Genomic DNA, 11,263 nt, shown 5'->3' with positions numbered 1-11,263 from the left:
CTTCTAGTTCACAGTAGGAGAGGTGACAAGCACTAGCTAGTCTGCCAAAGAAGGTAGAAGTTTTCCTAAACGTGATTTTATTTTTTTTTAATATATGAAATTTATTGTCAAATTGGTTTCCATACAACACCCAGTGCTCATCCCAAAAGATGCCCTCTTCAATACCCATCACCTACCCTACCCTCCTTCCCACCCCCCATCAACCCTCAGTTTTTTCTCAGTTTTTAAGAGTCTCTTATGCTTTGGCTCTCTCCCACTCTAACCTTTTTTTTTTTTTTCCTTCCGCTCCCCCATGGGTTTCTGTTAAGTTTCTCAGGATCCACGTAAGAGTGAAAACATATGGTATCTGTCTTTCTCTGTATGACTTATTTCACTTAGCATAACACTCTCCAGTTCCATCCACGTTGCTACAAAGGGCCTATTTCATTCTTTCTCATTGCCATGTAGTACTCCATTGTGTATATAAACCACAATTTCTTTATCCATTCATCAGTCGATGGACATTTAGGCTCTTTCCACAATTTGGCTATTGTTGAGAGTGCTGCTATAAACATTGGGGTACAAGTGCCCCTATGCATCAGTACTCCTGTATCCCTTGGGTAAATTCCTAGCAGTGCTACTGCTGGGTCATAGGGTAAGTCTATTTTTAATTTTTTGAGGAACTAAATGTGATTTTAATTATGATTTTCAAACTTCTTCCAGACACTATGTTAGTACTTGGCTGTTTTCTCCTTTCTCTGCCCTAAAGTTTAATTATTACCCAAAAAACAGGCCAAGAGGAAAGTGAAAAATAATGCACAACCTGGATAAATGCTCTGGACAATCAAATACTAAGTCATTTTACATTAATAATAAAATGTGCATTAATTAAACTGAGGTAATCACTATGATGAATACTGAACACTAATTATTTCGAAAACTTTGTTTTATTACCAAACTTTTTATTGATTAGTCCCTCCTTTCCCCCTTGATCTAAATGCCACTTCTGTCATATGCCAATTTCTTATTTACGTATATTTCTGTTCTATTGATTCCTCTCTCTCTTCCTCTATTCTTCTCTATCTCTTTACCCCTTACCCTAATATTACACTGCTTTTTGTTTGCATCTTTATAATATGCCTAAGAAACTAGTGGCTACAAAGAACACTTCTTTTTCTTTAAATTGTTTTGATAATTCTTCATTTTTCTGTGGATCTATGAAAAACCTAGTTGTCATCTGCAGTGTAATTGCACTAAATTTATAAGTAAATTTAAGAATTGATATCTTGACAATATTGAATCCTTGTCTTCCACCATTATGTATACCTTTACTTTACATTATACTTTGGACATTTAATAAATAGGTTTTGGGTAGATACTATTGATGGAGTTATGGAAGTTCCTAGTTTTCTATGATTTTATTTTAATTTTACTAAAAGCTTTTTCTGTATCTATTAAGATGACACTACTTTATTTCTCTTTTCCTCTATTAATTTTATTAATAGATCTTCTAATATTAAACAATTCTGAATTGCTGGAATAAAACATACTTGAGTTACTTTTAAAAATATGCTACTGGGGCGCCTGGGTGGCTCAGTTGGTTGAGCGTCTGACTTCAGCTCAGGTCATGATCTCACACTCCATGAATTCGAGCCCCGCATCAGGCTCTGTGCTGACAGCTCAGAGCCTGAAGCCTGGTTTGGATTCTGTGTTTCCCCCTCTCTCTTCCCCTCCCCTGCTTATGCTCTGCCTCTGTCTCCAAAATAAATAAAAAACATTAAAAAAATTTTTTTTAATTAAAAAAAAATATGCTACTGGATTACATTTGCTAATATACTACTCAATATTTTTGCATCTATGTTTCTGACACTGCCTTGTTATTGTCCCTTACTGTTCTTATCAATATTGTGTATCAGTTATAAAATTCTCATAAAATTATGAGAAACACTCTCTTTTTCTATTTTCTGGCACTATTTGAATAAAGAAAGGGGTTATCTATAGCTGGAGGGTTTGCAAAACATGCCTTTTTATACCTTCTGGACCTGGTACCTTGAGAAGGAAGAACACTGTAATAGTAATTCAATAGATTTAATGTTTGGAGGACTATTCTGAATAATTGAGTAAATTGATCTTATTATGTAAATACATATTCACCTGGAAAATTTCTCACTTCATCTTCGTTTTCTCATTTAGTGGAATACAAAATATTCTGTTATTAATTTCAAAATTTCCTACCAAAACAATACAATGGTCCCCTTCTCATTCTAATACTATTTAATTGTATCTTTTATTTGTTCAAAAAATATTGCCAGATATTCCTATATTTTAATAATTATTTCAAATACTTAGTATTTCAGTTTGTAATCCTCTCTGTTGTGTCTTTGTCTTTTCTTTAATATCTGCTTTTCTACTTATGATTTTCTTCATTTTTTTTTTTTTGGCTTTATACTAATGTTCTTTGTCTCACCCTTCAAAGTGAATGCTTGCCTCGGTAATTTTCAGTCTTTCTTCTTTTCAAATATATTTATTTCAAGCTATAAATGTCCTTCTAAATACTGGCTTTTTCTTCATTCTACAAGTTCTGGTTTAGAGTGGTTTCATTGCTCTTCAGTTATAAGTATTTCATAATTTCCATTATGGTTTCTTATTCGAAACTTTATTGAAAAATTTTTTCCTTTAGGTGTTTCTAATTCCCACATATGGCAGTTGCACATGCAAGCTTTATTTGAGTGACACATTGACAGGTTTTCAGGCATGCAGGGAACTCCTTCACAGCATGAGACTGCCCAAAGGCTTTGGTGATAGTGGTGGCTACCATCCTGAAGGGGATGAGGGCAAGGGAACGGCAGGGGGAGGGGGAATCAGACATGGTGCTCTTGTGTCTAGGTGATGTACCTCAGCAGCACTGCAGAGTGTCTTTGGGTCAGAGAGCTCCAAAGGGCAACAGTGGCTAGGAGCTTTACAGTTGCAGGGTTTATCTTATCGATGGCTAACATGTCTTGTAGTTTCACAGGGTATGCAAAGCAGGCAGACTCTAAATGGTTAAATATCTGTTTATTTGGGGTATGTTTAAAACAATTAGATGTGTAAAAACTTGAGTTTAGTGTCAGAGGAAATTTGGGCTAATGGATCTCAGCCTGCTGTGTAGGACTAAAGGGGGGCCAACATGCAGAGGCCATCTTTGGCTCATATATGTGGTTTACAACATGTAAAATAAGGGCATGAACACTAGTTCAATATAGCATGTTGCCTGAACTGCTAGGCTTAGTATTTTACCAGTGGAGCATTATGCTGTAATAGCTCATATTTCAAGTACGCTGTGCTAATTCCTAAAGGACTCTTTTAAACTTGACTACTAATTTCACTATAAATGATAACAGAATAGTACCTGGCTGGCTATGGCCAAGACCTGGTCTCCCTATATGAGGCAAAGTCACTAAAATGTAAGAATGTGTGAGGGGAGTGGAACTTGGAGCTATATCATCTGATCCAATGCTTCATTTTAAAGATGAAGAAGTTGAGTCACAGACTAAATGAATTGTTTACAGTCACATAGCTAATTAGTGGCAGAACCACAATCAGAATCCAAGTCTCTTGGTTCTTAGTCTAGTAGTCTTTGTACTGTACCATAACAAAGCAAACCTACCAGTTGTATTAATACTATCATAAATACTATCTACCAATTTTTTTTGTTCCTACAGTATTGTTTATTTATTTTAGCTACTTTCTTCATTTTGTTTTTATCAAACCTCAATGTTACAAATGATGGAAGCAGAGTAAAAATGTAAACAGATATAAAGCCAGGTTTCACATCTAGGTGTCAGTTCCCAAGCTCTTTCCCCTTGTGTATGTGTGTGTGCTACACAATGGTAATAGTGGGGATATAGTTATAGTTAGTAGAGATTGAAATTCCATCACAACCAGTATTTTTTCTTATGAAATCAGTTATATCAAAGTGTTATATGAAAAGAGAAACACCAAACAAGTTTATCAATTTCAATTATTTCCTAGCAACGGGTGGTCATTTCAGTAGGCGTTTTTCTGAGTACAAACAAGTTTCTGCTTGCTCCCTAACAACTCTAACCTCACAAGAAAGAGAGGGTGTATTATGAGATATGACGGGGATATACAGTGGATTTTATTTTGTTGCGCTCATTGTTGTTTTGTGTTTCAAACAAAGTATAGTAATAGCATTTACCATGTACTCTTATCACTAACTAATCACTCAGGTTTTTAAACATGTCAGCCTTTATGGGCATGTATGTTTGTTCACCTACCGTCTTAAGTTACAAAACTGAAGTCAAGAATGCTTACAAGATGCTTCAATGTTCTTTTTAAGTCTAGATACATCTCCCCCTTCAAGTGACATCTCTAAAGCTAATTTTGGCTCCTCAAATTAAAAAAAAGCTGAGTATACAGTAAGAACAAAATTTACATTTACACACAGACATGAGAAAAGCAAGAGGATCTGCTATGAAAGGTGAATATTTCAGAAATATTTGGAGTATGCATATTTCAAAATAAGTTGTGCTGATAAACTGTCAATCTTGGAACATAGATCATCTGTAACTAAAGCACTTCACCTGAGTCATGTTAATTTTATAGAATAACGTATCCTCTTCTTAGTTTATTAGCCCTCTTTTATTGCTTTTAGTACAAAGTGTTCCACAAAAAAAATAACACTGATGACCAGACAACAGCATCTCATAAGTGTCTCTGGCATTAATCAGTGTGCTTGAATCCAAGGAGCTATTATTTTAGCCACATTTAAATCCTGATTGCATTTTATTCTGTCTTGGCAATGCTCACAATGTGATCTTCATTAGAATGTATTTTAAGCTTTCACATGCTGGCATGGCCTTTATTTGTATCCTGCACTGTGAGCAGTAAATCATGTGGAAGATGCCTAGATGCAGAGTTCCAGGCTCCAAAATTTGCCCTCTTGTTTTCATTTTGTTCTTAGTGTTTCTCAAGGACTGGAAGGGGGGTTAAAAAATAACTACCTCTGAAAACTAAGCACATTAACTGGAGAACCTCATATCCCCACCATTTGCAAATAAAGATGTCTACCCAGTTCCTTCAGTACCTTCACTTGGTGAGTAAACATAAAGTAGTTTGGGTGTATCCAGGTAGCTTGGTTCATGTCAGAACTGTGCAGAATTGTTTCAACTGCTTTGGGTATTTGGAGCAAATGTTAAAGGGCCAGATGTCCCAAAGCTCTTCCTATACCACCTGCACACTTGTGTTCCCACTCTGGAAGCTCTTCTAATTTCCTTCAAAAAGGGCCTTGAGTCCTCACACTTTGTACATTCATTCCCCTTAAGCAGTGTGAAGCTCTAACATAAGAAGCCATTATGATGAGTTTTCCAGTAATTTTAAGTGAGGTCAAGTTTGGCATCTAGACCTGACTTCCCATAGCATATACCCTTTTATTTTGCCTGCCGTTCAGAGCATATCAATGTCACATTCGATAAGGACAGTTTCATATAATGTTAAAAATCATGGGATTCTAAATCAGATACACTTGAGTTTGAGTCCTAGCTCCCTACCTTACAAGTTTCTGACCTAAGGCAGTGGTTCTCAACACAAGGTAATTTTATACCTTGCACCATCCATGCCTAGAATATTTGGCAGTGCCTAGAGATATTTTTGGTTATCACAGCTAGTGAGTGCAATTAGAATCTACCAGGTAGAGAATAGGGATGCTGTTGAGCATCTCACAATGCACAGAATAACCCCTAAAACAAAGAATTATCCGGACCAAAATGTCAATAATGCCCAGGTTGCAAAACCCTGATATGAGGCAAATTATTTAACCTTTTTGAGCTTCCTCATATTTAAAATGTGAAGAATACAGTCAGTTCTCAATTATACGGGTCAAAGTATTTGGGCATTAACTTTGATTAGGGCTCAGTGAGTGACTCAGAATGTACACCCTATGGGGAGGAGAATTGCTAATTTTGCCTCTAGACATGTAGGAACAGCAGAGGCAAATAGCCCTGTGATTAAAGCAGGGATAGAGGCGGAGGCCACAACTCCTCCTGCTAGGCCTCTCCATCCTATACCAGGCCCCCAATTTAGATGAAAACTAATACATCTCTCTGATGCCTAACAGACTAAAAGAGACAAAATTTTTCAAAATATTTATATAATTGTTCTTACACATATTAAAAAACTAAAGGTGTAGCAGATCTTTTTCTCATTTTTTATTTTGGTGTTAGATAAATGGAACCTGAATCCTCAACTGCAGACTGATTTGCTGGGAGCAAATTTGAGTTAGCTGCAGACATCCAGATGTTCTATTCATTTGGTAGGCTGGCAAACAGAAGTATTAGTTCAAATACTGCCCATTTTGGCAAACTGCTTTTTTAATTGTAAAGAAAAATCCCCATAGGAACATTCCTAATAAGATAATAGTCTTTAGATTATTCAATCATTAAACCAACAGAAAAAATATGTAAATCATCAAAAAGTTGGATTACCATAGCACTGCTGAATTTTTATCGTTTGTTTATAAATTCCCCTGAGCAAGCTCTTTGTTGTGAGTTGTCTGTTTTGGCAGGCCACTTGTCAAAACAAAGAGTTTTTAAAAGCACCCCAAATAAAATGACTGGTTCCACTAATCATGTCATCAATGGTATTAATCATTGTTATATTCCTAACCATGCTTATCACTGCTTCTGGGAGAGCAACTATAATAGTCACTAGGGAGTAAGGGACCCTTTAATGCATCATAGCATAGTTTGGCACACCAAAGTATATCATAACATAGAATCATCATGAAACATAGATATTTAAAATATTAGGTGATCAAAATACAAATTTTATCTGTGTAAGGGTACATACTTATACATAAATGAATGATTTCCAGGAGTGATGTGTTTTGTGCAGCTTAAAGCCACAACTATAAATCTTGAAAGTTAACAGAAAATGGTAACAATGAATAAACACAAATACTCCAATATATATATTTTTCTTATCTTGGTCACCTTACACATGTTTGCATTTAATTTTTAATGGAAATAAAAGGTGTTCCTACAATATCATATGCTGTCTTTCATGCTATAAATGATAAACATATTTTCAAATATCCCTTCAGTCACTTTCTCATCATTATTACTGGGCAGTATTAATTTTATTTTGACCTTACAACATCTCACAGAATATTACAAGTGCAAACAAAAGGGATCAAGAAAAAACGAATGTTATGTGCATTTGTAAAATGCCACAGCAGATAAAGTTATTTGTTTATTTGGTCACCTTTTCGCTGGCCAGGAAAAGCTATGACTTTAAGCTTCAGAAAAAAATTGGTCTCATCTATTTTACACATATGAAATCACACACACACATATACACACAAAATTATAAATTATTTTAATCAAACATAAAGCATTCAATGTGTAAAATCAAACTGCAGGCAGAAGAAAAGTGAGTGACTCCAATCTAGTAATGGATACTATATTTTTCTTTTAAAAGTGACGAATATAACAAAGGGCCATGCTGTAAATATATTTCTTCTAAATAACAATATGTTTTTCTTTTCTTATTATCTTAGCTCAGAGTAGCTTTATAAAGCACTCATTTTTTTCCCAGGGATGGAATTATTCTTTGCTAGTATTATTATGAAGAAATCAAATCAATATGCTCATTTTGCTTTTCTTACGAAGGCAAAAGGATGTCCATTTGAATCACTGCCAAGTTGTCTTTTTTTTTCAAGAAACCTCAGAGCATATGCTTCACTTTCTGTGTTCCTCATGACAAATCTTCTTACTCATAATAAATCAAGAGAAAAGTGGTTTTTCAATTGAGACTTGCTTCTACATGTCTAAATATGGAACCAAACATGGGAATGACAAACACCATAAAAAATTGTTGAAGGTCTTAGACACATGTAAGACCTCTGTGTGTGTGCATTTTAAGAATTAGCTTAGGGGCGCCTGGGTGGCGCAGTCGGTTAAGCGTCCGACTTCAGCCAGGTCACGATCTCGCGGTCCGTGAGTTCGAGCCCCGCGTCGGGCTCTGGGCTGATGGCTCAGAGCCTGGAGCCTGTTTCCGATTCTGTGTCTCCCTCTCTCTCTGCCCCTCCCCCGTTCGTGCTCTGCCTCTCTCTGTCCCAAAAATAAATAAACGTTGAAAAAAAAAAATTTAAAAAAAAATTAAAAAAAAAAAAAAAGAATTAGCTTATTATTCAAAGTTCTGTCGCTATGTATCCCTCATAAAAGGTTAAGAGGTTATTTTTGTCATAACAAATTTTAATTCATTCTAATTCCTTTAATTCTTTTTCCAGTGAAATCTATGATCAATTTATTCTTCAGTGAAATATAATATTGGGATGCTTGGTTCACTGACTACAGAATATGATTTGCACTGAACAAAAAATAAGTTAAGAACTGAATATCAAAATTAGTGTGGGGCATTCATAAATATGGAAAGTTTTATCTTTTAATTTTTCAAATTATTTCATAAAATTAATTTAATTTTGATTTTATATTTAACATATAAAATATGCTCACTGTAAAACTTTAAAAGACGAGCAACATTTTAAACAATGTATCTCTCAAAATCCTTTCATAAGAGATCACAACATTTAATATTTTTTCACTTATTCTTCACATGTCTGTATATCCATATGCATGCATATTTAAAATATCTTTTAAAAGAAATTACAGAAGATGAAAAAGAAAACTAAATAAAGTAAGAACAGTGAGCTAGCAGGAAGTTCTCATGATTTTAAACATGAGGAAAATGTTGTATTTTATCAGTACTTGTGATAGGCAGCTTCTGACATGAAACCCAATGATCCCCGTCTCCTGGAAATCACAATTTGTGTGATCTCCTCTCCTCTATGGTGGGCTGGACCTAATGACTTGCTTCTAACAAATGTAATATACCAAAGTGATGAGATGTCACTTCTGTAACTAAGTTAGAAAACACTGTGACTTCCATTTTTCTAGCACCTCCCTGTCTTGTTCTTGCTCTTTTTGAGTTCTTGCTCTGATTAGGCAAGCCGGAGAGATCCACATGGCAAGGGACTGTGGATGGCCTCCAGGTAACCAGCAGCAAGGAACTGAGGCCCTCCCTCCAATAACCCTTGAAGAACTGATTCTTGCTGCACTAGTTTCCTATTGTTGCTATAACAAATTATCACCAGTTAGCAGTTTAAAACAACACAAATTTATTATCTTATAGTTTTGAAAATCAGAAGTTTGAAATTAATCTCACTGGGCTAAAATCAAGGTACAAACAGTGTTGCATTCACTTCTAGAGGTTCTAGAGAAGAATCCATTTCCTTGCCTTTTCCAGCTTCTAGAGGCTGACCACATTCCTTGGCTCACACCCCACCCCTTCCATCCTCAAAGCCAATAGTGACCAGCTGAGTCTTTGTCACATCACATCACTCTCACATTGATTCCTCTTCTGCCTCCCACTTCCACCATTAATGGCTCACCCATTATACACACAGATAATCTAGGATGATCTCCTTATTTTAAACCCAGATGATTAGCAACTTTAATTCCATCTGCAACTATAATTCCTTTTTGCCATGTAACATAACACGTTCACACATTTGAGGGATTTGAACATGGACTTCTTTAGAGAACCATTTTTCGGCCTACCACATTTACCAATAACCAGGTAAGTGGGCTTAGAAGTGGATCCTTCCACAGTGGAGCCTTCATATGAGCCTTTAAGTCCTGGCTGATACCTTGGTTACAGCCTTGTAAGTAACCCCGAAGCAGAGGACCCAGCTAAACCATATCTGGATTCCTAACCCACAGAAACTGTGAGATAATAAATGCACTTTGCTTTGAACTGCCAAATTCTGGGTAATTTGTTACACAGCAATAGGTAACCAATACAGTACTTATTGTTTTTATTTGCACATTTCCCCCTTAAATTCTATTTTGGCAGCCATTTAATTAAAAATAAATGTACTCCATTGATTTCAAGTTGTGGAAATTACAGGTTACATTTAAGTTACCCTAACCTAAAGCTAAAATGATCAATTATGGTAGTGTTTATAATAAAAAGCTCCAATTTGCTACACTCACAGAGTAATTCCATTACATCAACAATACAAATCACTTTTCTTTTAGCTACAGACTGATCCTCAGAATAGGATTACAGTATAGGAAGATGATCAGTTAGAAGAAAAGGCATGGTGGACCAGCTACACCACAATGCTCATAATTATAAGGAAACTGTGGTGCAGTCAACAGAAATTTTAGCTGCTGGAATCAAATTAATGTGTTTCTGGTTACATTTTTTCTTCTTCAGAAATTAAGGATGGTTTCCCTTCTTTGTAAAACAGGGAGGACCAAGAGATGAAGTTACTATAAAAACTGAAAAGCTGATTTATCTTTTAAAGCTTTTGGTATAGTCAGTGGGTGATACCTACACCAACTGATTTATAACTGATTCACTTAATTAAACCATGGAGATAATGATTGAAGCTAATTGCCCTAGATAAAATAGAACTCAAGACTTTGTTTCCTTACCACTATGATTCACATCAGCCAAATAAACACTCTTTTTAAAAATAAACGTCATGAATATTGGTGGAAGCTTTGTCTCTCACTAGCAAGAAAGCTTAAAATTGTACATTTTCAAATACTTATATTTTACTTGGTAACTTTTCAGAGAGATTGCTTGTTTAATGCCTATCAGTTGGGTTTCATTGTTTCTTCTAATTAAGGGAAAGAATTATAAAATTGTTTTATAAACTGAAGGTGGCACTGTTCTAAGTGTGTTTTCATATATTACTTCTTTTAATCCTCACAAATACCCTATTCAATACATATTATTATTCCCATTTTATAGATGGGAAGATTGAGTCACAGAAATGGTAAGCAACTTGCTTAATATCACATAGCTAGCAATAACCAGTGCTAGAATTCAAATGTAGTTTATACCTATACTAGAAAAGAGTTTCAAAAGCTTAGTCTTAATTGTTCTTAAATTCAGAGACCTAAGTAGAAAAACTACATTTAGGAGTCTTATGAGTTGAATTGTGTACCCTAAAAATTCACATGATGAAATCCCAAACTCCAGAACCTCAGAATGTGACTTTACTTGGAAATAGGGTCACTGCAGATGAAATTAGTTAAGGTGAGGTCATTAGGGTGGGCCCTAATCTGACTGGTGTCCTTATAAAGAAGGAAAATATGGACACAGAGACAGAGACACATATAGAGGAAAGAGAATTTGAAAAGGTACTGGCAGAAGATAGCCATCTACAAGCTAAGGAGAGAGGCCTAGGACAGATCTTTCTCTTAGGCCCCTC

Source organism: Lynx rufus, unplaced genomic scaffold (assembly GCF_022079265.1).
Source record: "Lynx rufus isolate CCGP_SWC_20201006 ecotype Redwood Valley unplaced genomic scaffold, mLynRuf1.p SCAF_19, whole genome shotgun sequence".
In the NCBI taxonomy this organism is placed as follows: domain Eukaryota; kingdom Metazoa; phylum Chordata; class Mammalia; order Carnivora; family Felidae; genus Lynx; species Lynx rufus.
The sequence above is the reverse complement of the archived record's forward strand: the minus strand, read 5'-3'. Positions refer to the sequence as shown.